This window comes from Amblyomma americanum, chromosome 10 (assembly GCF_052857255.1).
Source record: "Amblyomma americanum isolate KBUSLIRL-KWMA chromosome 10, ASM5285725v1, whole genome shotgun sequence".
NCBI classification, from domain to species: Eukaryota; Metazoa; Arthropoda; class Arachnida; order Ixodida; family Ixodidae; genus Amblyomma; species Amblyomma americanum.
The window spans coordinates 80,440,524-80,467,482 of NC_135506.1; the positions used below are offsets into that span (position 1 = coordinate 80,440,524).

The 26,959-nt window shown below is 47.0% G+C and overlaps 1 protein-coding gene across 1 annotated transcript in view; it reads right to left on the reverse strand.

The window, feature by feature from the left end:
* LOC144106613 (DDB1- and CUL4-associated factor 10 homolog) overlaps positions 1-26,959 on the reverse strand; it is a 168,394-nt gene that overhangs the window by 48,399 nt on the left and 93,036 nt on the right. The window contains exon 2 of the mRNA XM_077639460.1: positions 7,583-7,791. The gene's annotated coding sequence lies outside the window, so the exon portion shown is untranslated. The remainder of the gene's footprint in view (positions 1-7,582; positions 7,792-26,959) is intronic.

Sequence of the window (26,959 nt, forward strand, 5' to 3'; positions counted from 1 at the left end):
AGTTCATCAATGAGTTCTTGCAGATCATGGACTGTTAATGTAAAATGTGGTGGAATGTATACAGAACAGATAGTCATTGTGTTATAGCTGACGACGCTGACCGCAACGGCTTCAAGTTTTGATTTTATGTTCATTTCTTGAGTAGCAACGCAGCTTTGAATGAAAATCGTGACACCTCCCAAAAGCCTATCTGTCTTCTCGCGATCGCGTCTAAAAATTTTATTACGTATCAGGATACTCATATGTTGTAGACCAAGATTATTTTCCTGAAGACATAAAGCTACGGGCAACACTCACCCTAATATAATGTTATGTGACTGCAACTCCTCAACAGTCCTCCAGAGTTCCACTCAGCTTAAACAACCATGTTTAATTTTTGGAGGTCAGAACGCTCTTTTTTCGTCCAAGAGGGCTGTTCCGCCGCTTCCAAGCAGGCGGACTGGAAGTTATATCCATCACCTGGCCAGAGTTGCTGGAGGACCACGTTGCCGCGCTTGTCTCAGATTCAGGCTTACCCCGAAAGGAATAAGTCCTGCGGAATGCCGACCCACGGAACGAAACTGCCTCCTTTGGAAATAGCAAGCCAGCTTTCGCTGACCCTGCCTCTGGCATGGAAGGCCCTGCCATAGGCTTGGTGGAAGTGGCCTCGGCGGGTGCCGGAGTGCTGTGTGGAGCGACGCCCTTGCGCACGACATCAGCAAAATTAGGCTTTGTTGATAAAAAGAATGTGTTGGTAAGCGCGAAACGCTTTCTCGCTTCTTTGAATGAAGTGTTCTCCTTGGTCTTTATGGTGATTGCCTCTTTTGCTTGTATCCAGGTAGGACACGCCCTGCAGTACGCAGCGTGGTCTCCTTCGCAGTCTGCGCAGCTTAGTTCTGTATCACATTCTTCGGAATGATGGTCCTTGGAAGCGCATTTCACACAAGTTTTGCGGCCCCGGCAACTCGGTGAGACGCGCCCGAATCACTGACGATTCAAGCGTCTGCGTGGGTTCGGAATGTAGTGACCGACATTTACCTTAAGGTATCCGACTTCGATGGTTTTGCGTAATGTGCTTGCGCTGATTGTGAGAACGAGGTGTTTAGTGTATATTTCTTTGTTTTTCTTGCGGATTTTAACTAGGTATACATCTGTGACATTTCGGTCACTGAGACTTTCCAGCATTTCATTTTCGGTTCTATGTATGAAATCGTTTTCCGAGATGACACCACGGACGGTGTTGCGGGATCTGTGTGCTGTTATGGAGACTGGAATGTCTCCAAAAGATAGAATGTCTGAAATTTTAGAGTTTTGGATATGGGGCTACAATACGTAACTGTCAATTAGGAAAACTGTCAAAAACTTGTCACAAAGGTGTCAATAAGCCTCGCTCCTATTGGTCGGTTGTAGCCAGCGGCCATATTTCTTTTTTGCGTCATGGGTGGCTGCTGATGACGTCACGGATATGACAGAAGTGATGACGTTGCACGCCTAATTATGCAGGCGGTTATTGACAGTTTTTGTCACAGTTTTGAGGCTGTCAATTTGACCGTTGAGTTTCTGACAGGAACTGGCGGCGGTATACGCAGCGATACGACTGAGGCGGATGCACTGGTGTGATCAACGACGAAGGAGGACGCACGAAGACGCGTTTGACTTGCCGGGACGAGCTGTTTTGACGCCTTTTTCGACTGGAGAAGCAGACTGTGGAGTATTTGTGCGACGAACTCGCGATAAACTTGGAGGTTTGCGTGAGAGTGCGCTGTCGGTGCGGCGGCAGGTGCTGTGTGCATTACGGTTCTTTGCAACGGGCGGCTTTCAGGCTGCAGTTGGTAGCGAGGCGCACGTCAGCATCGCACAACCGGCGGTGAGCAAATGCGTGCGGCAGGTATTGGCGGCAACTTGTAAAGTTAGTGCTCTGAAGGGGTGGGTTGCGTCGTCACCTCTTTGTCACACAGCTACATATAGGTAAGACACGCTTATAAGCTGGCAAAGCACTTTATATTTCCCAGCAAATGGCACTTCGTGGTCTTCTTCTGTTTCCCAAGGGGAAAGAAACAAACAACCACTCGCCACATACTGCAACGCCTCACCTTTTGGCATTTTTGTCATCGATCGAAGGAGCCGAACAGCACAGATTTCAACAAGTTGTCTTCGTCGATTTCGTACCAAGCGCTTCTTGCAAGTTCTCTCGGTAGTCAGGTAGCCTTCACTGCATTCGTTGAAATTTTTCTGTGCACATAGGTTAACCGCACAGTAGCTCAATTCCAGACGCCGCGCAAAAAAACATTAACACGGCGTGGAACAGCTGCTTCTGTGCAAAGCGGCCTTTTTACTGCCGTCAGCACACCTCCGCGGCACCGACAGCTACCCACCAGTCAAATTAATACAACTTCGAACGCATTTTTTTTGCTTAATATTTTCGAAATTGAAACCGAATGTTTTGACAAAATAAAATATTAATTATTTTCATCTTTGCTTCTTTCTTATCTTGTTTTACAAAAAATAAGCAGACGGCCCCTCAAATGCTCTCGGGGGCTGCCCTGCTGTAATTGGCTGATTCCTCGTTGCGTCATGCGGTGGCGTCTCATCGTGACGTCATTTTGACATCACTGTCAATAACTTGTGACAGAATTTGTCACAGTTGCGTAATCTAGCCCCTGATCACAAATTTCTAATAATAACTCGGCACTGCACATTTTCGATAGCTTATATTCGGGGTCCATGGCATGTTTTAGGCACTTTGGTTCCAGAAAAGGGGACGGGATTCTTGCCTGCTTTCTTTCTACTTCACTATGTATGACATAAATCTCTCGGAAGTTTCTTTCTTTATGAAGAAAAAGACTGTTGCTTCGTTCCGCCCTCTTTAAAGAGAGCGATCGGGTTTGGAATAGAGAGGAGCCGTAAAAAAAAATTCGTTTTTTGGTCATGTTGCCAGCCACCTACCACGGAGTCCAACAAGGGGACGCGAAAGGAACTGGAAACCAATTCCTGCCCACGCCAACTGCACACCCCAACTATAACCACGTATGACGCAACTCAGGGTAGTGTGTCACAGACGGTTAACCCTCGTCGCCAGCAAAAAGGAAAAACGAAGAAGTGAGTAGGATATAGGACAGTTGTATAAATGGAGATAGGAAAGTGAAAGATGGAGGGGAGGATAGGAAAAGACGACTGCTGATTTCCGCCGGTCGGGTCAGGCCGGAGGTGCCGTCTACAGGAAGGTAGGGCCGAAGTGGGGTGTTGCCTCCGCCGAGGGTTCGTAAAGGTCCAAGCACTCCGCATCGGCAGAACCACCAGGATCCCCATTTCTCCAGACACGGCGATATCACGCACGGCTAGGCGCGGGCACTCGTGTCCGTGGTGATGCACTGTTCACCATCACCCCCTTGAAGGGATGTCCCTGCGGATGCTCGGGAACCTTTGGCGTCGCCACTTACCAACGTCTGCAAGCTGCTGACGCCCCCCAGCGGGGCCCATCACAAATACAAGCTCGAACACAACTGTGCGCAGCGCGAGACACGAGGCGCTGAGCTGGTGTACAACATTTATGGTGTTATCCAATAAGCCAATCCGATTTGTTCTAACATCTGCGCCTTCTCCTCACACTCCTCCAGCAGAACGGCAGCATGTGTGCTAGTTCAGTTCAGTCGCGCCAAAACTGCTGCAATGGCGGCCTCGCACAGAGGCGTCACCATCGAGTCTTTGACTGTCGCATTTCTCGCATTGAAAAGTAAAAACACAGAATACGTATCTATACTGTAAGGTGGCTTCAATGCAAAAGCAGGGAAGCATCATGCAATAACACGAACACATAGTAGAAAACATAGACACAGCCTCCAGGAATAGCAGGAGGGGATCACCGGCAAAGTTTAGAGAAAAATAATGTATGAATAAAGAACACCTTCCTATGCAAAACTTGGACTGCATATTGTGCGCGAACTGTGCCACTGCATACCAAGATACCAAGGAAAACGTGAAATGTAATGACCGGAGAATCAATAAGTATAGAATTTGCCCAGATTTGAAAAAATAAGCGACTAAGCAGCAAAAAAGTAATAAACTGACCGCAGAAAAATAAATAACGTTGGAGTTCAGGCTCTCCAATTTGACCAAGGAAAATGAGAACAATGTTGAGGCAGCGATTGATTTGACCTAAATTGTCATGTATCGTAAAATATGCAGTTGAGGAAGAAAGTATAATAGCTGGGCGGGACTCTCGTAAGCTCCCCCGAAAAAGCTAAGAACCTTATAAATGCCACAAGACACCACACAGGCAGAACCAAACAAGAGATAGAACTAGCAGTTCGTTTTGAGCTGTTAGCTCAAGGATTGGAACTGATTCACCAGAAACACACACAGAAACACACAGGCTAACATTGGCCACAGCAAAATATAAAAAAAAGCATAAGAGTGACTAATATATATTTAAGACACAGAGAAAATTACTTAGGTGATGACCAGGTTATGATAGCCTGCAGTGAAAATGCAATTGGTGACGTTTTAATATTGTTAAGCTACATCAGCCGCCTGCTTAACAATGATGCAAGTTGTTTTACAATTATGATCTTAGTGCTAGCAGTGAAAGTGGTCCATTACAAAGGCCCGTAAATAATTGCATGTACAAGGAAATCTGAGCTGGCAAGCCATCAAAGTAAGAAAAGGCCACGGGCCGAGTACCGTACCTCGTGTCATGCCAGAAAACAAAGGCGAAATAGGAACACTTAATGATATCTAATATATTTACTTGTTCAATTTCAGTTTATTTAATAATAAACTAGAGCCGCTACAAATATGACCATGTGTACAGATTGCTGACTTAGTTGAGTGATTAATAAAACCAGTTTGTGTACGGACTGTTGACTTATTTGGGTGATGAATACAATCAATAATGAATGAATTAAATAATGAGGTCGAAGTGCAACACTTGTACTCACTAACAAATTCCAAATGCTCATCGTCCGCTGTCAGCTTCGACAGTACAGTTGTGCCGAGGGCAATGCAAGAACGGAAGAAACATCCCCGACCAACAAAACCCATATGTTAACTGAAGAAACAAGCGACAGCAATGGCGACAGTTTGAACAAGTGCACGGCTGCTGCTCTTCATGTCAATTTCAAGATACTGGCTGAAAATACACCTGTGCTGCCAAAACTTAGCAAGCTAACAACAAAAGCTTGAAATGACACTAAGGGTAGCATAGCTAGCAATAGAAAAAGAAATGATAAGTGTTATTTTTCTCTCTCTAAGGCAGAAAAACAGCTTAGGGGACCAAAAGGTGCAAGTTAAGAACTTTTTAGCTGAAACCATGAGAAGGCAACGGACTTGGGCCAGACATGTAATCTACAAAAGAGATAACTGCTTGAAGATCTCTTAGAGTGACAGAACAAATATGAAGACAACAGTAATGAAGTCAAGGACAGCACTGGGTCAAATTTCCTAGAAGAAAATGGCCAATACCAGCACAGCACGCTTGTAGTTAATGTCTCATATAATTACTTGTTCAATTTTCGTTTATTTGTTATTAACGTCGAGCCGCTACAAAAATGTGTATGTGTACAGACAGAGGTCTTTGTCCCTAGATGGAATTTATGTGGCTGATCGCAACTGGCACTGAAGAAAACACATTTCTAGAGCACATGGATGAGTATGAAGATGAGAGTTTGATTGAAAGCAAAAGTGCGAATAAAACATTTGTTTCCAGTATGTGCCCATCAACTGACTTTCCTAAACTACTTCCACAACAACTACAATCACTCCGAAATACTTTGAGGAGTTCATCAGATTGCGGTGATGGTGTTGTATGTGTTCGCATGGTCACAAATCCAAACAAACAGTAACTTGACTACGACACTCGGGTGTGAAAAATATTTGTCTCCTGGCAATGCTGCAGCACCTGGTAAACAAAAGCTGCCGCAACATTAACTATAGGTCGCCAAAAAGTGACCAGTGTTCAGAATAGTAATGCCCTCAGAGCTGATAACTGTTGAAAAGTGAATGTTGCTTTTTTATGCAACCTAACAGGCATAGTAGCAATACAATGATAGGTACCAAAGAAACCCTAACATGAAGCAACATAAAGTGACACAAAAAAGACAGATGGTAGCTGTGTCATTATCTTTCATGTGCTGTCTGGTGTCACGCTTCCCACATTGATCGGCAGGGCGTTTGTGGGTGCAAAGATGGCTCACTACCAAACACCGAAGAGACCACGGACTTCTTTAAGGGTGCACTCGAGAGGAATCTGAACGCGTCATTTAACACGGGAACTCAATTTACACGTTCCTCGCATTCTTAGAAACTTCAAATTATGGTCTTGTGTGGCCGATTTCCTTCATTTAAATCAGATCACCAGTCCCAGCTCCCGCCTTTTTTTATGTCAACGCTGAAGATAAGAGCCAACCAGAGCTTGGAGTCCCTTTCAGTGAGTCCTGTGGCGGCTTGCCGCTCTGCCATCGGCGGAGCGATACAGAAAGCAGAGTCTACGCGTATTTTTAGTTACGTGGGCATAATTTGCGGCTACGTCAACGACTGGAATTATTTATTCACAGAGACCTAAAAAAATAAAATAAAGGTGAATGCGAAGCCGCCATGGGACTAGCTGAAAACCACTGCACGCATTCGATGGCTTTTCCGACCTTCAGCGTTGAGTTAAAAAAAAGCGGGAGCTGTTACGTTTAATCCGAGTTAGGCTACGGAAATCGGCTGTACAGGGCAATACTTAGAATTGTTTAAGAAAGCTCGGGACATATAGACCGAGTTTTCGCAGTAAATATACGTGTTCAGATTCCTCTTTGGTGCACCTTTAAGAGCATAGATGGTAAGTTTCCACAACTCCCGTACTTCTCAATTAAGAAACATCTAAACCTTTTCTTCTACAATAATTTTCATCTTTTGTAAAAAAACGCGAACAGCATCGGAAATGAAAAAGAAGGACACAGGACGAGCGCTGTCCCGTGTCTTCTTTGTTCTTGTCTGACGTCTTTCGCACTAATTTACTAAAAATGCATCTGTACCAACTTGCCCAACTGAACGTTCTACAGTAATTTTTCACTGTGTCCGCCATATGTGGTGGATGCAAGTGGATGTATGTTATCATGGCGTAGGCTTGTAATTGGTGGCCTCTACTGTTATATAATTTCACAATGTAATTGAACACTGACACCAATAATGCCACAAAGCATTTCTAACATGTCCAACGTTATAATGCTATGTACTCAGGCACCACAAATATACTCATTACAGACAACAGTGGTGAAATTTATCAGGCTTCTTAGTTCCGAATTCGGACGGGCTCTTCCTACAAAATTTTTAGGTCAGGAAGTATAATTGTGGTAGCTCAATAACTGGTCAGGCTTGCTTACAAAATGAATAATGAAGAGCTGGAGGGCACCACCAATAAACGGTGAAAACATTTATAGTGCCACCATTTGCAAATCTCGAAAACATGCAACGGGATAAGCCTAATGTTTAAACAATTGATTCAAAAATTAAATAATTAAACATTTCTAAACATTACAGGTGTCTACAAGCACACAAAGGCAGCCTCTCCGAGCTATGTTTTCAAAAGCTGCAGGTGTAAAAAAAGAAAAAAGTGACATACCCTTCTGGGGCGAAAGATAAGTTGAAAATGCCTCCATGATTAGAACGGTAGAAATCAGGTTTCTGTGATGGCAGAAACGCACGGTACAGCTCCTGGAGCATGTGATCATTGGCACCAATGTATGAGCGTAGTCCTAAACGCTGATGATCCACTTTCCTGCCCCAAAAGTCCAGTCTTTTTGGTGCCATACTTGAGCAGTTTTTCTTACTCTGGAAAAGGACATCAGCACATATTAGATGTGAGAAATTTGTTGGCAACACTAACCAAAGGACAACCATGTTTTGATACCCTGCCTGGGATACAATGTCCATTGCAAAAATTATGCATGTCATCTGCTTCCCTGCAAAATATTTTTATACTCTTTCTTGGCACCTGCTTATAAGACTACATCAACAGTGTAACAGCTACAATAAACACATTATTGAGGATTAGCTCAGCTAATCTCACGATATACAAAGCTAAAGGTGCCGGCGTTCACTGTGTTCATTGGCGTTGGCGTTGACAACCTTCTAGACGGCGATGGCTTCGAGGAAAGGAAGGGCGCATAATTAGCTCCCTCGATCTGTGGACGCCTCATTCGTGATTTGATACATGTGGCGGTTGGTGAGAGAGAGCTGGTGAATAATAATTGGTTTTGGGGGGAAAGGAAATGGCGCAGTATCTGTCTCATATATCGTTGGACACCTGAACTGCGCCGTAAGGGAAGGGTAAAGGAGGGAGTGAAAGAAGAAAGGAAGAGAGAGGTGCCGTTGTGGAGGGCTCCGGAATAATTTCGACCACCTGGGGATCTTTAACGTGCACTGACATCGCACAGCACACGGGCGCCTTAGCGTTTTTCCTCCATAAAAACGCAGCCGCCGCGGTCGGGTTCGAACCCGGGAACTCCGGATCAGTAGTCGAGCGCCCTAACCACTGAGCCACCGCGGCGGGCGAGAGATGGTGGCCTGAATGCATTTGCGCTCATAGCATTGTGACTGACTTGCGCCACTGCAGCAATAGCTAGGTCGTAGAGTTCATTTGGTGATCAATCTCTCGCGATCAACCAATAAATGCATGCCACCTCCCGGTGTGTCAGGGAGGTGCCCTGCCTGTCCAGTGTGTGGAACGCAATCAAAGCAGGCTTTTGCAGTTGGACACCAACGCCAGGTACATGAAAGCGAGATTGAGGTCTCCACTGGCCCACGGAGTTCGTGCGCCTTTCCTTTCGCGAAAATGAACAGCCTTTGCAACGTTGTCGACGCCAATGAACTGTATGCAAGCCGAAAGCCCACTTGTTTTGTTTGGTTTCTGAGGAAAGGAAATGGCACCGTAATAGTCTCAGATTTCTCGGTGGACACCCGAACCACGCCTTAAACGAAGGGATAAAGGGGCGAGAAAAAGAAGAAAGAAAAAACTCGAGAAAAAGAAAAAAGATAAAACTGAAAATTGAAGGTTGCATTTTGAGGAAAGGCGCGGCGCTGCGCAGTGGCGGGGTACCTGTGGCTCGGTGCTACTAGTGGCGCATGGGCAGTAGTGACCAGGAAGCGAGATAGAGAGAAAAAATTTGAAGGACACTCAGGCTTCGTCTTTAAGAGACGCGACAGCATGTTGCACCGTTGCCAAAGGGGCCACTGAACGCCATCGCCAGTTCCGTGCGGCGCGTGGCCCTTTGAAGAATTTAAGGAAATGACGCCTGCGTCACATATCTCGGCGGACACCCGAAGCGGGACGTAAGAAAATTAGGATACAGGCAAACTTAATTCATTGGAGATAAATGTAACCAAAACAAAAGCCGTTTTTTTTCACAATGCAGTCGCCGATGCCTTTCATGCCCTCAAATTATAATCTAATTTTTGACCATGCTCCTACTGAAGTTCTTTAAAAAATAAAACCCTTGGTGTTCATTTCAACAAAAATATGTCCTGGATAGACAAACAAATGAAATAACTTCACGCCTGTCAAAAACAGTAGGTATTTTAGCAAAGCTCCATTTCTTCTTACCGCTCATTATTATTGTCTTACTAAACTATATTTTTCTTATATAGGATACAACTACACAAACAAATTTAAATCGAATATATGCGCTACAAAAAAGGCTATTCGCCATATAGCCGGAACAGACTACGACACTAATACTGCGCCGCTTTTTCAGAATTTTATAGTGATGTCAGTATTTCTACTCGTATTACTTAGCAGTTCGCTACAAACAGCACGTAACTACCTCCAAGAGTACAATTCTTTCGACCGCCAATCTCACAACACTTACACGAACATGTCTTTCGCGTTCTGCTCAACACGAACATGTCTTTCGCGTTCTGCTCATAACTGGGCGGTGCCTTTCGTAAGAACGACGTTTGGCCAGCAAAGGCCTGCACATGCTCTGCCCACTCTGTTAAACTCTTATCGTCAAAATAAAGTTTATATTGAAAATGTAAATAAAAAAGAACACATTCGTTCTTTCTCTCGCAAATGTAATTTTTCTGCTTTTCGTTAGGTGTATTTCTGCGGTGTCGTTTGGATTTTTGGGGGTTTGTTGCTTTGTACAAGTGCTAATATTCGCTGATCATGTGTGTCATTTATATTGCGTCATTACCTTTAACAACAAAAAAACTGAAGTATGCGTAGTAATAGCTAAGTGCACCAAATGTGCACCAAAGTGCACCAAGTGTTACTACAGACACCTTGTTGTTTTGCCAGATAATGGAGCCCGAGCGCCGCCAAGTTAACGTTCACTTTTTGTCTCGAGTCCCTCATTTCTTACTGAAATGAAATAAACTTCTAAACTTCAAAATGAAATGAAAATTGGTTTTAAGGGAAGGAAATGACGCCAGTCTCACAACTGTGACTAGGGAACGAGAGAGAGAGAAAAAAAATTTGGAGGACGCTTAAGCTTCCTCTTTTAAGAGTGAGACGCGACAGCGTGTTGCGGCGTTGCCAAGGGATCCACGGAATGCCATCGCCCGTTCAGCGCGACGCGCTGCCCATTGGACATTTTAAGGAAAGGACGCCTGTCCCACATATAGCGGTTGACACTCGAACCGGGCCGTAAGGGAAGGAAAGTGAAATGAAAATTGGTTTTAAAGAAAGGAAATGACGCCTCAATATCAGTTCTCGCTGGACACCTGTACCGCGCCGTAGGGGAAGGAAAATCCTTTCCCTGTCCACCGAGATGTGACATATACTGCGCCATTTTTCACTCACGGCAAGCGCTGCTGACGCCGACGACACCTTATTTTCTACGACACTGGGCCCGTAGCGTAGTCGCTTTAATATTCGCGGCGAGTCACTCAATGCGACGTCATGTGCGTCCTCGGAGCATCGCCACGGCGCAAACGCAAGTTCGCGGCCAGTAAAGTTTTCGCTTTAGAGGCCAACTAATTTTTCCCATCAGATCATCAGAGACGTATTAACACTTTCCGATGTCTCACACGAAAACCGTGCAGCGATACACTGATGCAAGCCTGACAGGAGGTAAACAAATAGAACTGCTGTTCCTCTTGAGGCAATCTGACGAATTGCATGAAAGCTGCGGCGTTTATACAAGACAGATCCACATGAAAACAGCCAGAACACAAACCCTCCACACAACTGACGCCAAGTTGCACGTCCTTACGCACAGGTTGCTGCAAAGCGTTGTCAAACAGTTGCAAAACAGCTGTGGCCACTGTAGCAAAATATCGATCCCGAGACACATTCGCGATAAATTTGTTAAAGGCTTGTTTGAACACAAAACTCGGCTCTAGAATTATTCAAATTTTCGTACTGAGGCATCGAATCCATCCTCCGTATCTCTATGCAAACTGACGGAACGTGACTAAGCATTACAAAACGCAAACAAACCGCAAAATTACGACGCTCGGATACTGTCGCAGTTGTACAAGATACAGATACAGACAATATCAGCTCTGCACAAGCCAAGCGGAGCCAGCTTTCCTGACAAGGCACTCGCTGCAAGAACAATCGTCAGCAGCAAACCACGTAGAACGCCAGCGCTCGAAAGGCGCCGAACGGAGCGAGAGCAGAGGATACAACATTACCATCCCAACACAGCTCAGGTATACACAGGGTGCCTTTGACAGCCATCAGGAACGCAAACGGCGCAGAGACTATGCGTACCAAAACATTGGTAACAGTTCCAGTTACCGATGAGCAAAAGAGAACAAGCAACAAGCGCATAAAAATATATTTTATTTCAGCTCCAAAGAGTCTCTATATGCTCTTTCTCACGATGCAGACCCATCGCTAGCTCTATTGTTGCTGACGCAGAACTCTGGAACCATATAAGTGAATAGTATTGACATCACGGCACAGTAACGTGACGTACTATTAACGGCGACGCGCGACATCAGCGAGGCGCTGCGTCGGCGACTCAGAGGTCGGTGTGCTGACCGGCAATATGCCGTTGCTGACGCACCAGCCGGCACCTTATATCGGCGGACGAGCAAAACCTTCCTGTCGATGAGACGATGACCATAGTTGTTCTCGTTTGCACCTTCTCCGTCATACGAATAAGCGAAACGAGCGACTACATTTCATATGTTTACCTTCCGACTCTGCGGTAGGACTAGGCCTAGCAAGTCCGCCGGGTCCATCTGTGCGATATCGGCGATTGTGGAGAGCGAGTTCACAAGTTTTAGCAAATACAAATGGTCATCGAGCGTAGTTTGGACCACAGTGACCTGAAATGAAGGACTGCTGAGTTCTTAGGGCGAAAATACAAGCGGTAAGCGCCGCTGCTAGGCGGTGTGACCCTGTCTGTCGGTTAATGCTGCAGACGCTCTTTGCGGCAGCTACAGTCGTCGTCGTCGCTTGTGGACAGCAAATTTAGCCATTTTATTTATCTCAAACGGGCGTCGAACATATATATTTAGATAAAACAATTTAAATTCAAGTACTGGATGCAGCGGAAAAAGCAACAAAGCAGTTACTAGTGAGAAACGTCGGACCTATATGCGTTGTCTGGCTATGATGCGTTTGATCTCCGGGCTGGCGCTCTCATTCTTCGAGGATTCTTTTAATGTTATCGCTCTGCGCAAACAAGTAAACGCACAACCGGCGCAAAAGAGAAGAAATCGTTTAACCTAAACAAACCGTAACTTGCTAATTCATGCCGAACTAACGCGCAATTGCTGCCTGTATACAGATGCAGATATGTAAAGTAGCGGCGAGATGCAGTAGTCATCAAAAACACCTTCCTGGTGGAGGTACGTACCCGTGCGGTAAATGCTGACTCCTGTACAATTGTCTGGAAGCATTCATTTAGCGAATACATGGAATACATGGAAGTCTTTGCGGCGGGTAGCGGATACCAATGTCAACGTTGGATCGCAGAAGGGGTCTGTTCGCTTTCAGAGGAGACCCGAAGAGAAGGCGGCGGAGGTGGGCTTTCTTTGCCTAAAGTTTCGCCGCGGAAGCGTCTCCGGCATCCTCGGGTGTGTCGATTGGGCACTCATCACTATCAAGGAGTCTGGGGGCAGTGCTGCCAACGAGCAGCAAGAGGTTCTACGCTGCGAACGCGAGAGTGAGTATACCTCGGCAGCTGTTTTGACCGCATGAGATCAGCTACAAGTGCGGGCCTCGGCAGTGAGAGTGAATAATAATAATAATAATAATAATAATAATAATTGCTTCTTGGGAAAGGAAATGGAGCAGTATCTGTCTCATATATCGTTGGACACCTGAACCGCGCCGTAAGGGAGGGGATAAAGGAGGGAGTGAAAGAAGAAAGGAAGAAGAGGTGCCGTAGTGGAGGGCTCCGGAATAATTTCGACCATGTGGGGATCTTTAACGTGCATTGACATCGCACAGCACACGGGCGTCTTAGCGTTTTTCCTCCATAAAAACGCAGCCGCCGCGGTCGGGTTCGAACCCGGGAACTCCGGATCAGTAGTCGAGCGCCCTAACCACTGAGCCACCGCGGCAGGGCAGAGTGAATACGAGCTGTGCGTGTTTTTTCTCAGATCTCTGGCGCGAACATGCGCATCCTGGCCGTGGACTGGCGCTGACCCGCATCCTTCAGCGACGCGTTCGTCTGGCGACTCCAAGGCGGAGAAAGGCCTGCTAGACGACGGTGATTTTTTTTTCTGGATAAGCAGTAAAAGAGCCGTGTCACCCGTCGGGCGAACTCAGTAGCATACATTGAGCTCCAGCACTATGTATTTGTCCGGATCTGCTAAAGCTACAAGAATAAGTCTCGCTAGTTACACCAATGCAGACACGTTACAGTATGATACAGTGTATTTCTACCCTTTTGTTAATTATAATTGCAGCAGAAACACAGGACACATGTTACATTGTTGAAATACATAGCGTTTCCTGTCGAAGAAATTAAGGCAAGATGCACCTGACAGCGCTTGTGTTGTGTAGGTAGCCATAGCGCATAATTTATATCAATATGGTGGAAAAAGACTGACCTTACAGCAGTGCTCACTTATACATCTCAATACTGCATGTCTGTATGCTCTTGAATGTCATATTCAGCAAAACTTAGATGTGGGCTACTTGACATGAGTCTTCTACTGTATAGCAGAGCGTCCCGTAAGGCTGTTGTGATCACTGAGAAAGGACATGCTTAGCTCCTCCACTTTTTTATGCAGAAGACTATGTCTACTTCCTCTATGGCTGCTTGCGCCAGTTTTGCGGCATAACATACCCTAATCAGCAGTTGCGGTAGAAAATCTAGCGTCAAGAGATGACTCAACATGCTGGCGTGGAGAGTTGTATCAGCCACTGTTCCTGTTTCCACTCTTATTGCCTAATGTCAGTGCACAACACACATCTGCAAGTGTGTGAGCAACTGTGATGTGGTTGTGCCCTTGGCCAAGCTAAGTGCGGCCAGAAGCCTGCAGTGACAAACAAGTGCCCTCACCGGCTGCCACTTCGTTTTCAGTGTGTTTGCCAGTATACCTCCCAGTTCCTCAGCAGCGTGTTGCACAGTCTCTTCGTGAAGGCGGAAAAAGTGTTGAAGCAGGTCGCCCAATTTGTGAAAAGCGTCATCGTGAACTCTCTTTTTGTCAATGCCAAGCCCACCTGCCCCTTCTCTGCTATCTCCTTGCAGCTTGGTGGTGTTTCTGTGGTTATTACCTGTGTGAGGAACATGCATGAACCAAACGTGTAGTGCTGGAATAAGGCACGAAATATTTGTGATCCTTGTTGGAATCAAAAATCAACACCAAGGCTGATTTTTAGTGCATCATACATTCAGTAAGCGCGTTTATTTTTTGGCGTAGAATTTGACACAAGAGTTTCTATTGCAGAAAAGGCACTGTACATATAAGAATAATTTACCTTGATGTACAATTACCATATGACACTTTAGAGTGCAGTTCAGAAAAAAAATTTGAAAAATTATTCAAAATGCCTGTTTTCTTTCATAGAGGCTACCTGTACAATAAATACTGCATGTTACAGTGCACATAATCCTTTTTCAGGACTAGAAAACATTTTGGCACATATAAGATGTGTAAATACCAAAGCTAAGCTTTTTGCTAAATGGTATGTGGATAGGGGTTTCACTCTGTGGTAAAAGCTGTACAACAATGCATAATTAATATTGTAAGGTGCAGTGGCTACAATGACTGCTGAATGTCTAGAACATCTGCACTGATAGACAAAGATGCGTAAACATCACAGACACATCATCAAGGAGATGGTGTGTGAGTAGTGGTTAGTTTACAATCACAAATTACGCAACACCGTTACTGGAAATGCTCTACAGCTCTAAGAATATATAGCAGCTTCATAGTGAGAAATTTTGAGCATTCGGTTATTGCCCCATATCTGACACCTAGCTTTGTTTGCGTAACACAAGTCTACGAAGTCCAGTCCATGATGACACGAGACAGTGGCAATGCCGAATAGCTGGACAAGCTCCTTATGCTATTGCATAATATGTGTGACAAGGGCAACTGCTTTCAAGCTACTTTTCCTCTGGGTGTCTAATATCCTAGTCATTTTCAACTGGTTGTTTCCTTTCTAACTGGAGCAGCCTGTATATAGGGTGCCTCAGATAAGATGGACCATAATTTAAAAAAAGAAAACCTAAGTGGTCTTCCGACCTGAAAGGAAGTGCATGTTAGAAACTATGCAAAATATTTAAAGACCTTCAACACTGCCCTCATCAAACCCAGCTATACCAACATCAGTCCGCCTGCTGAGCAAAATACAGTAACAGGTTACATATCAGTTCCCTGTCTTACCTACCTCACTGCCCTAGATCATATGTAATTCAAGCGCTGTGTACCAGCGAACATGAACAAACTTGCTCAACTTTCTGCCCAGTTGCAATTAGCCTCTACACAAGCCATACAAGCAAACCACTTCTTTCCTGGTTGGCTCTGGATCTACTACAAGATCAGCAAACAACGTAAATGGAACAAGCTATTTCTCTCTTCGGTGACAATAGCAAAGTTATCAAATCAAGTGCTTCCTTTTTCTCTAAATGAAAGTGGAGAATTAACATCACAATTTCTGCATCTTGCACACAAAAAAAGAAACTACCGCAACAGCTGAACATAAACCGAACGGAGCTACAAAAATACCAACGGAACCTCAATTTCTTAGCCCGATGTGGGCGGCATCACTTGGTTACCCGGCAGAAGAGTGCTGCCACAGAGGCAGGCCGTGTCGGCTCTCATTTCCCGCACAGATATTGCAAGCTACCAGCAGTTGCAACTTGCTGCTCCCGTCTGTCGGCTGTCGCTTCTATGCGATGATTCATAGTTTTCTGGTATTATGTAAAGAAAGTAAACAGAACGACACGTCACTCGGTCATCGATAGGCGCCGACCGAGAACACCGAGTGAAGTTGTCGTCATCAATTTTCGAGCCCAGCGCTGCTTGTAAGTCGATGTCGGCAGGCAAGTAGCATTCACTGCCTTCAATCAGATGTTTCTGCGCCCTGAAGACATCCGCAAAGTACCATGATTTTAGACGGCACGCAAACAAACAGGAACTAGCCATAATAATAATAATAATTGGTTTTTGGGGGAAAGGAAATGGCGCAGTATCTGTCTCATATATCGTAGGACACCTGAACCGCGCTAAAAGGGAATGGATAAAGGAGGGAGTGAAAGAAGAAAGGAAGAATGAGGTCCTGTAGTGGAGGGCACCGGAATATTTTCGACCACCTGGGGATCTTTAACGTGCACTGACATCGCACAGCACACGGGCGCCTTAGCGTTTTTCCTCCATAAAAACGCAGCCGCCGCTGTCGGGTTCGAACCCGGGAACTCCGGATCAGTAGTCGAGCGCCCTAACCACTGAGCCACCGCGGCGGGGCAGGAACTAGCCATAGAATCAGCGGTTTTCTTGCAGGCTGCCATGTTCACGCGATACCACTGCCAGCGCGTCCTCACAGCGGAAGAAGTTACCCTACAGCAAATTTATTTGAAAAAAAATTAGAACGCTTCTAACTTTACTTCGTGTTATTACACTTACAACGCAGTTTATTACAAAAATAAAACAATACTGGTTTTCTTCATTGCGTTTATGTTTATTTTTAGACTAACTTGTTCACGCTTTAGTGCTGACAGCACACCTTCGCGGCAACAAAGTGACTGAGCAGCAAATTTAATTGAAAAAATGAAAACGCTGCTTCTTTAGCTTGGTGTGGTTGAGTTTGAAATACAGTTTCCTAGCAAAATAAAACATTACTTGTTTCATTCACTGCGTTTTTACAGCAAAAACGGCAAAACATTAGTCTGCGGTCTCCTGTCGTGCGAATAAATGGTTCCGGGGCGGAGCCCTGCTACCAACCACCGCAACCTTGTTCCTCATTGGCCGATTCCGCGGTCGGCATCTCGCGGTGTCGTCATTTTGACGTCACGATCTAAAAAATTGAGAGAGTTTTTCAGAGCGATGCGTAATATCGGCCCTGATTTCCACAGGCGCTGCTATGCACAACATGTGTACGAGAACAGACGACGCAGCCATCTGGGCGCCACTGCTCTTGGGGCCTAGGTGACGAGGGTTGCTGCTCTTCATGCTGCTCTTTCATGATAGTGACGTCGTAGCACACCACGGCGCACAGAACCGAAACAAAAATTGCTCAGTATAAAGAATACAATAATAATTTATTTACCGCACATATATGAATTACGCAGCGTGTATCACGAGTCCTTTGACAACAAGCAACGTTTTCAATAAAGAACACGCCAACCAAAAATTTGGTGTCTCCAAACCTTTAAGGGCAAATTCGCGAGCAAGAGCGTTCGCAGGATTGATGTCTTGAGTGGTGGCGATGGTGATATTCTGGTCCTAGATGGGCCAGATACTAAGCATGTCTACAGATGATGCATTTATATACGCAGAGAGTAAAGCACCATGCTCACCGATCTGCAGGACCGTCTACAGGGAGATCGTCACTCTGGGCTTGATGATGATCGTAAAATCTTCTTTGCGGAGTCAAGGCATAGCAGTGGGCCGCCATTTCTTCGATAACACTGTTTGAGAGAGCTAAAGGTTGGAGCTGGCAGTATTTGGATGCACAGGTACAGCGGCACTCACGGAGAGTCCGTTGACCGCTGAGGTGTTCAGGCGTTGCTGGCGTTTACGAAGTGCCACCGACGGGAAAAGACCTTCGTCTACTATATCCTGCGTCGCAGTTGGAGTGTCAGGCGGAGACAAGGCGCCTGCGCGACTTCTGTTTATGCCATCGTGTCGGGATCGTACCCTCAGCGAGCGAAGGCCGCCATGGCATCCGCAATGAAAGCTGGAGACCAGCTACTTGTCTTTAGGCCTAGCTAGAGCTCCCGCAGAGTGAAGACATAAATGAGCCTAAAAGGCCCAAAAATTGGCTCACCTGGTCGATGGCGGTATCTTCGGTTGCCTCGAGATCTTATCCGTCTATCAGAGGCAAAATATTCGCGGTCGTATTGATCTTTTCGGTAATCCGGACAATAATTGCTGGAGCCCAAATGAGGCGCGTCCGCTCGAGACGCGCGGCGGCCGCGTTCCTCCGAACAGCGCCGTAAGGGAAGGGAAATGAAAATTGGCTTTCAGCAAAGGAAAATTGGTTTTGGGGGAAAGGAAACAGCGCAGTATCTTCCTCACATCTCGGCGGACACCTGAACCACGCCGTAAGGGAAGGATTAAAGGAGGGACTGAGAGAAGAAAGGAAAACAGGGGCGCTTTTTGGAGGTCTCCACAATATATATGACCACATGGGGATTTTTAACCTGCACTGACAGCGCACTGTACACGATCGCCTTTTGAAGCGAAAAGCTTCACTACTCCAGCTTTTCGAGTTTCACCTTGAATGCAGCTAGAAGAGTTTTCCTCAAATTTCACCTTGAATGTAAGTAGAGGTTAAACCATGAGAAATGACGTCTGTCACACATATTTCAATGGACACCCGAACCGCACCCGTAAGGGAAGGAAAATGAAATGAAAATAGGTTTAAAAGAAAGTACATTATGTCTGTCTCACTTATCATAGCGGAGAACAGACTTTCGCCCTTAAGTGAAGGAAAAATAAACTTGGTTTTGAGGAAAGGAAATGCGGCCTGTCTCACAGGTGGACGAATTTATTCTGAAGGGCCCGCGGCGCCTCTTTTAAATCGGAAGCTTTACTGGTCGCGAACTTGGGATTTCGTCGTTACCGCACTCCGAGGAGGCACATGATGTCACAGCGCGCGCCTCGCCGCGAATATTTCTCTCTCTCTCTTTCTCTCACTCCCTAGTTAAAACGGCGCATGTGCCACTAATAGCACCAAGCCACAGGTGTTCCGCCGCTGCGCAGCGCCGCGCCTTTCCTCAAAATGCAACTTTCAATTTTCAGTTTTCTTACCCTTATTTCCTTCCTTCTTTTTTCTCTTTCTTTTACGACGCGGTTCTAGTGTCCACCGAGATATGTGAGACGGTTACTGTACTTTGCTAAAGCCTCTTGATATTGATAGTAGCGACACTCCCCTCCACTCCCGCGTTCCCTTCCTCGATTATCCTCGCCCGCTGGCTGTGCGCGCTGCGCAAGGCACGCTTCGCAGGCCATCGCAGGGGACTGTTGAGCTCGAGAGCCAGGACCCCCAGTCGAGCCCGAGGCGCATCAACAACCCATAATGGTGAGAGCAAAGGCGTGAGCTTCGCAAGCACGGCTACCCAGGGCGGAAATCTTGAGAAAAAAGACGAGGAAAGAGAAAAATTGACAAACTTTATTAAGAGCATGAATGCAACAATCCTTAGTTTAAAGGAGGACATACAAAATTTAAAAACAGAGCGCAATACAGTGAAGACTCAATCTCAAACAAAAGCAGGCGGATCTAAAATAGCGGCGCCCAACAAAATCGAAAGCGACCCTCTTAGCGCTCAAGCCGACAGCAAGGGTGCGGAGATTAGTATGATGGTCGAGGGTACCTCTCCACCCCCATCTAAACGCAAAGTCAGGGAGGAAAACTACTCAGACCTGACAGTGAATGAAAAGCTAGAGAAATTAAATGTGAAACTGGAGAGAAGTTTTAAGAATTTTGCTAAGGAAAGAGACAGTAAACTTGAGGACTTAGCCAATCAGATTCAACAAATGCAGATACAGATGCAAAATCACTTTCACCTCATGACGGAGGCGCTCCAGCAATTAAAGGGGGAAACCGCCAACCTAAATGCGAGAGTGACTCTACTTGAGGAGAACATGACAAAGTTGAATAATGGACAGACCGCCCAATAACATCCAAATTTGGCAGTGGAACTGTCGCGGGTATCGGCGCAAGCGACCGGTATTGCAGACCACGCTGTCGCTCCGCGAATCAGCCCCCCTTGCTATAGCGTTGCAGGAAACCGGTGGCCCGGCCAAATTACAAGTGTATCGCGCCTTCCACAGTGGGAAAGGGGACAAATCGAGAGTTACATCACTGGTGCAGAGGCACGTAGCAACGATCGAACACGAATTAGAAGACAACGTCATAGAAAAGGTCTTTGTAGAAATTCTAACAGGTAAAAAGGAGGAATCAAACACTTTCCTACTCAATATTTACAGCCCACCGCGACAACGGAAGGTCCGCTTCAGGGCGATAATGAACAAGGCACTTAAAATAGCCGGGAGCCAGCCGCTAATTATAGTAGGGGATTTTAACGCCCATCACCCGGAGTGGGGGTCGCAAGGAAGACGCAAAGGGGAGACAGTTGTGGGAGGACACGCATAACCTGAGGATAACATTGCTGACTGACCTGTTACACCCCACGCGGGCGGGGAACAGCATTACCGCCGATACCTCACCGGACCTGATCCTGATTAAAAATGTAGAAACGACGCAATGGATAAATACGGAACTCAATCTGGGGAGCGACCACTCAATAGTGGAAACCACGGTTGAAATCAGGAATAAAGTCAAAGGAAAAAAGTGTTTCCGGACGAAAATCACAGACTGGGACCGATTTAGAGAGATTAGGAAAAACAGAGACATAACAAAGATAGGAAATATAGAGGACTGGTGCGAAGCGGTAAAGACACCAGGAAAACAACTAAGACGCTAGAAGGAGAAAAAGCTCCGGAAATAGCGGATGCCCGACTCTTACACATGTGGGAGGCCAAACAGGGCATCGAACGTCGACTTAAAAGGCAAGGTAGAAACAACCAAAACCATAGCTGTGTGAACAAAATTGGACTAACAATTGTACTGACATGGAAAGGAATATGAATCTCCCACAGACGTGGAATATCCTAAGACATTTATTATACCCTGACACGTCCAAAACACAAGCACGAGTCAAAATGGCTAAAGTTAGACACGCATGCGAAGAACAGGACGACGACATATTCATAGAAAAACTCGTCCAGACATACATAGGCGACACGGAAATTAGAGAGCTACCCGACTACCACGGGATTCCAAATGAGAAGTTAGACGCGCCCATCACGACAGCTGAAGTAAGGGCGGAGATAGCGAAACTCAAAACCAAGTGGGCTCCAGGGCCAGATGGAGTCACGAATAAGATGCTCATGAACTTAGATGACAACTCGATAGAGGACCTTACCAGCTACATGCAGGATTGCTGGGAAAAAGGGGAGATCCCACCGCTGTGGAAAGAGGCTACTGTGATCCTGATTCCAAAACCCGGGAAACAACCGCAGCTGGAAAACCTCCGGCCTATATCACTCACGTCATGTGTCGGAAAGTTAATGGAACACATCATTCAGATCAGAATTTCAAATTATATGGAGGAAACAGAGAAATGGCCAGACGAGATGTATGGCTTCAGGCCCCATCTGAGCACACAGGACGTCATGCTGCGGCTGCAGCACGACATAATTCATTCCAGAACCAAAGACGCCAAAGTAATTATGGGGCTAGACCTAAAAAAGGCCTTCGACAACGTCAAGCACGAAGCCTTTCTAGAGGGGCTCCAGCAGGCAGGAATAGGGCTAAAAACCTATCGTTATATCCAAAATTTTTTAACGGACCGCACGGCGGTTATAACTTTCCAGGAAATACAATCCGGCGTGATCAGGCTGGGTAACAGGGGGACACCTCAGGGATCGGTACTGTCACCCACTCTTTTCAACATGGCCATGAGAGGGCTCCCGAAGGAATTGCGAAAAATTGGGAACTACAACTTAAACTACAGCCTGTACGCGGACGACATCAATCTCTGGATCAACAGAGGGAGCGACGCAGAGATCAATCAAACGCTGCAGGCGGCAGCAGACGTCATCTCAAAGTACGCGGAGGACAGAGGACCTAAATGTTCGCCTGAAAAATCAGAAATCTTCATGTATAATGACAAGTCACTCAGGAACAAACCTCCCTCTGACCCACAGGTGTACGTGGAAGGAAGGGAAATACCAAAGGTAGAGACAATACAAATATTGGGCCTCCACTTACAAACACATGGGAGGAACACGATCACAATTAACAAATTAGAAAACCACGCGACCCAGACATTAAACCTCATCAAGAGGGTCTCACGTAAGAGAGGCGGCCTCAAGGAAAAAAACCTCCTAAGATTGGTACAGGCCTTCATCTTTAGTAGAGTGGGCTACGCCACGCCATATCTGAACCTAAAGGCAGATGAGAGGAGCAAGATAGACGCGCTCATCAGGAAATGCGTAAAAAAGACCCTAGGGCTCCCAATCTGTACATCGACGGAGAAGCTACTGGCCCTAGGACTGCATAATACGATTGCAGAAATCGCGGAAGCGGTTAAAACCTCACAACTTGAAAGACTCAGCACGACGCGAGTGGGAAGAGCTATGCTTAGTAATCTTGGAATGGCCACAGACAGGGGGCAAAAGGAAAGGGTCGACATTGACAGGGAAATCAGGGCGCACCTAAGAATCCCTCCACTACCCAAGAATATGCACCCTGAGTTTAATAAGGAAAGGAGACAGAAAAGGGCGGAAGCGATAGAAAGAATATATGGGGTAAACCCCGAAATGAAGTCGCCTACGTAGATGCGGCAGGGGACAGACACAGTCAATACATGACCATAGTGGCGGTAGATGGGGAGGGCACCCTCATCACGGCGGCCACCATACTAGGGAAAGAAACCGAGATAGCGGAGGAAGCCGCGATAGCGATCGCTTGCGCTGGCTCCAAAGCTAGATATATCATTAGAGACAGTAAGACTGCAATCCAAAATTTCAGCAGAGGGAGAATAAACCCCCTCACCACCAAAATTTTAACACAAGGAGTGATTGATAGGACGATCAACATCATCTGGACCCCGGCGCACGAATCTGTCAGCGGTAACGAGGCGGCCCACAGTGCAGCTCGAGATCTCTACCTCCGTGCTGTACAGGATGGGTCGGCTCAGGCCGAACATGATTGAGAAGGGCGATTAATCTCGTATCAAGAGATTACAGAACACTACAAGCAATGCCGGAGGTGTTTTCCCCCACCAAACACGGCGTTAAATAGGAGTCAGGCGACGGCGTGGAGACGCCTACAGACTGGAGTATACCCAAACTCAGTACTAAACAAACATATCCGATCGGACTGCGAGGACGATAAATGTAAAAAGTGTGGGGCGAGAGGAACCCTCGACCATATAATTTGGGAGTGCGCTTACTCCCCAGGCAGGGCGCAAAACATTAGCAGTAGGGAAGCCTGGGAAACCTTGTTGCGGAGCTCGGACCCTGAGCTCCAAATCACCGCCGTCCAACTGGCAGAAGAGGCCGCCGGCGAAACCAACCCGGCCAGCATCGAATGCGACCATCCCGTGCGGCTGGGCCGCTTCTAAGTCCACTCCCCTGTAAAGGGGGGTGATACAGAGCGGCCCAGGCGGTGTGGTCTTTCTCTCTTGGACAATAAAATTTTTCAACAACAACAACAACAGGCCATCGCGCGCTCGCCTGCCCGATGTGTTCGCTGGCCCACATGAGCGCGCCGAAGTTTGCGCTTCTTTTCACGCTCTAATATTTAACACAACCGCAGAAACTGATGCGACATGCGTCTTTGCAACGAATCACTTTTATCACTTTCCGGTTCGAGTAGGAAAAGTCCCTAACGTGAGCGCTTGCGACATGAGCAATCAAACCACACTCCGTGCTCTACAACAAGGCAGTATTTATTGGCTTCAGATTTTTATTCAATATTTTAGCTCACTGACGCTACGCTAAATGAAGATTGAACCTAGGTCTACATTTTTGCAGAAGTACTGTTTATGACGTTGTTAGTCTGCAATCGAAAGAGGTAAACACTCGGTAATTTAGGTAACGAAGTCGTTTGACAAGTGAGTGAGTGGCTGCGAAAATGCTGGGAAATTTTCTTTAATGCGCGCTAGGAAGCTTGGCTCGTCGGAGTATTGCACACGCCGCGACTTTATTGCCTTCATTACAAATTTCACGGCTGCTTCAAAGAGCACTTTATTTCATAGTTGTCTGTTAACTTCATTAACTACTGCAGAAGCGCGCCTGGCCAGGGGTTTGGCTTAAAATTTTGAGGTGATTGCTGGTGCCAACAGAAGATTTTCTTATGTCGCGGATAGGTATGGTATTCTGTTGATGACTCATATATGCTAATCCCTCAAATCCATTAAACGAATGCTTCAGATGCCCGTGTAGTAGTAGTTTTTAGTGTTTAATTCAAAAATAAAAAAGGGAAAATAAAAGAATTTTGCTAACCCCGGCATCTGCCATTACTGCGGTGGGGGCACCTGAGCTGGGGAAGCGGAAATAAAGGATAGCAGGTAGTTAAAGAAGTGAAATGAAATAGGTGAGGGGACAGTAAGAAAGGATAGGGGGAGTGATGATATATACACTATTTACATAAGATAACAATAGTGAATAAATATTCAGCACTGTAAAGCGCGACTGGAAATGATGAATTCATTAAAAAAAATTCAAAAGAAACCATTTGACTGAAGGCTGTCTGGTTGGGAAATTCAATTTAGTAGAAGGATGACTGACGCCAACCATGTTACTGTTTGAAAAATACGACGTTCCAGGACCAGCTCGGTGTATTCTTCGGAACGGCGTTCGGAGGCCAGGCGAGTGGACGCGCTTCACATGCGATCCGCAAACGTTGTTTTACCGATGGGATTTACTCATCCCAGCCGTGTGAAACTAGTGTCATCAGCCTCCGCTTCTTGTCAAAAACCTGCCGATACCAACTTTTCTCGATTTGGACCACCACAATAAGAGGCAAGTCCATATCTTTTCATCACCTCGCTGCGCTGAGGCTAAGACTCGCGGCGCAGCAGCCGCCGACACCGAACGCCGCCAGAGACGCAGCTCGGAGCACCGGCACGTCGGAGCCTCAACGCCGGCATGGAGCCCATTGTAGTAGAGGGAGAAGACATATCACCCTCGGAACTTACCTCTACTAACGGCTGGCAATCAGCGCACGACAAGCGAACCTCTAATCGCAAATCCCCTCACACCGTTACTCCGAATCTGCCTCAAGCCCCGGCCGGGCACCGGCCCCGGCCGCCCCAACTGTCATCCCTACGCCACTCCAAGCTCCCCATCGACGACCACAAAATCATCCTCCATCCCCGTGGCGGCCTTAACCTTCCGACCGTGAACGGCATTGTGCTTCGCGATGCCATTCTGCAAGCAGCCCGCCTCGAACCTCAAGAGGCCAAGCCCGACACCGTCATCGTCAACACCCTCCATCTATCCTCATTAACACTCGCGACCCGCAGCGCAGATTCCGCTACCTCGACATCAAGTCCATAATGATCAAAACACCACCTATGACATATACTCCTACCAAGCGGCACCGGAGGACTGCGCCCACGGCGTGGTCCACGGGGTCTCTCTTGACCACTCATATGAAAACATCAAGGACCGTTTCAGTCACGAGCGGAACCCTCCCATCCTCGACTTTAGACGCATGAGCTCGACAGAGTCCATCATCATCCTCTTCGAGCAAGTCTGGGTGCCGAAGCACATCTACTACTCCTCTGTACTCTATAAGTGCTACCTCTTCAAAAAGAAGATCGAGCACTGCCGTAACTGCGGTGCACTCGGCCACCGTGTGGATGTTTGCCCAGCTCCCAAGCAACGCAGCTGCTCCGGCTGCGACCAAGTCGAACCCCGGAGGACCACTTCTGCACGCCGCAGTGCAAGGTGTGCCCAAAAGCACACTTGACGGCATACAAAACGTACGAGGGGCGCTTCCGCAAGCCATACCTCGTCAAAAAGAGGTACAGGGATGAGAAGCGAGCCGCCGGGGCAAACGCCAGCCAGTCTCCCATCAGTCAGGCTCCACCCCAACACCCCAGCTCCTCCACGACCCGCAAGCCCTAGGCCCCGCAGCTCACATCGAAGTCCTTTCCGGTACTGCAGCCTGCCGCACCAAAACAGCCGTCCACCCCTCACAAGCCCAAGGCCCGGTCCCTCTCCTGGACTGAAACCAGGCCACCACCACCTCCAGTACCACGGAGACCACCTGCCCAGGCACACGGCCGCAGCACCAAAGAGGTGAGCTGGCCAGGCGTAGTTTCCCAGGGCTCCACCAACCCCCTCTATGAAGAGCGGCTGCGTGTCCGCGCGCAGCTCGCCTCCCTCCAAACCACCAACCACCGCCTACAGGCACAGCTGCATGCCCGCCAGCAGACCCAATCCCCTACCCCGGCACCAGCGGTCCCGGTCGCTCCTTCCCCACTCTTCCACCACTACCTCTCTCTACTCGCGAACAGCCGGCCAAGAAGCGGGCCGCAACACCCACTACCTCCCTGACCACACCAACCCCGACTTAGGAGCGCCAGCCTTGCCATTAATTTCGAAGAACTCATAGAGGCGAGAATTCAAGCCGCGGTGCAGACGGCCATCCAGGCCTTCACAGATCAATTCGCGAACCTCACTACTCGTCTAGACGAATTTTCTCGCCAGATTGACGAGCGATTTAAGGAGCAAGAGACTCGCCACGCAAAAGCCTGTGCTGCCGTGCTGCCTAAAAAGAAAGCTCGGCTCCACACCGTCTCCAACTCCTAACTGCAAACGAAAGCTTCAGTGAAGGCGAGAC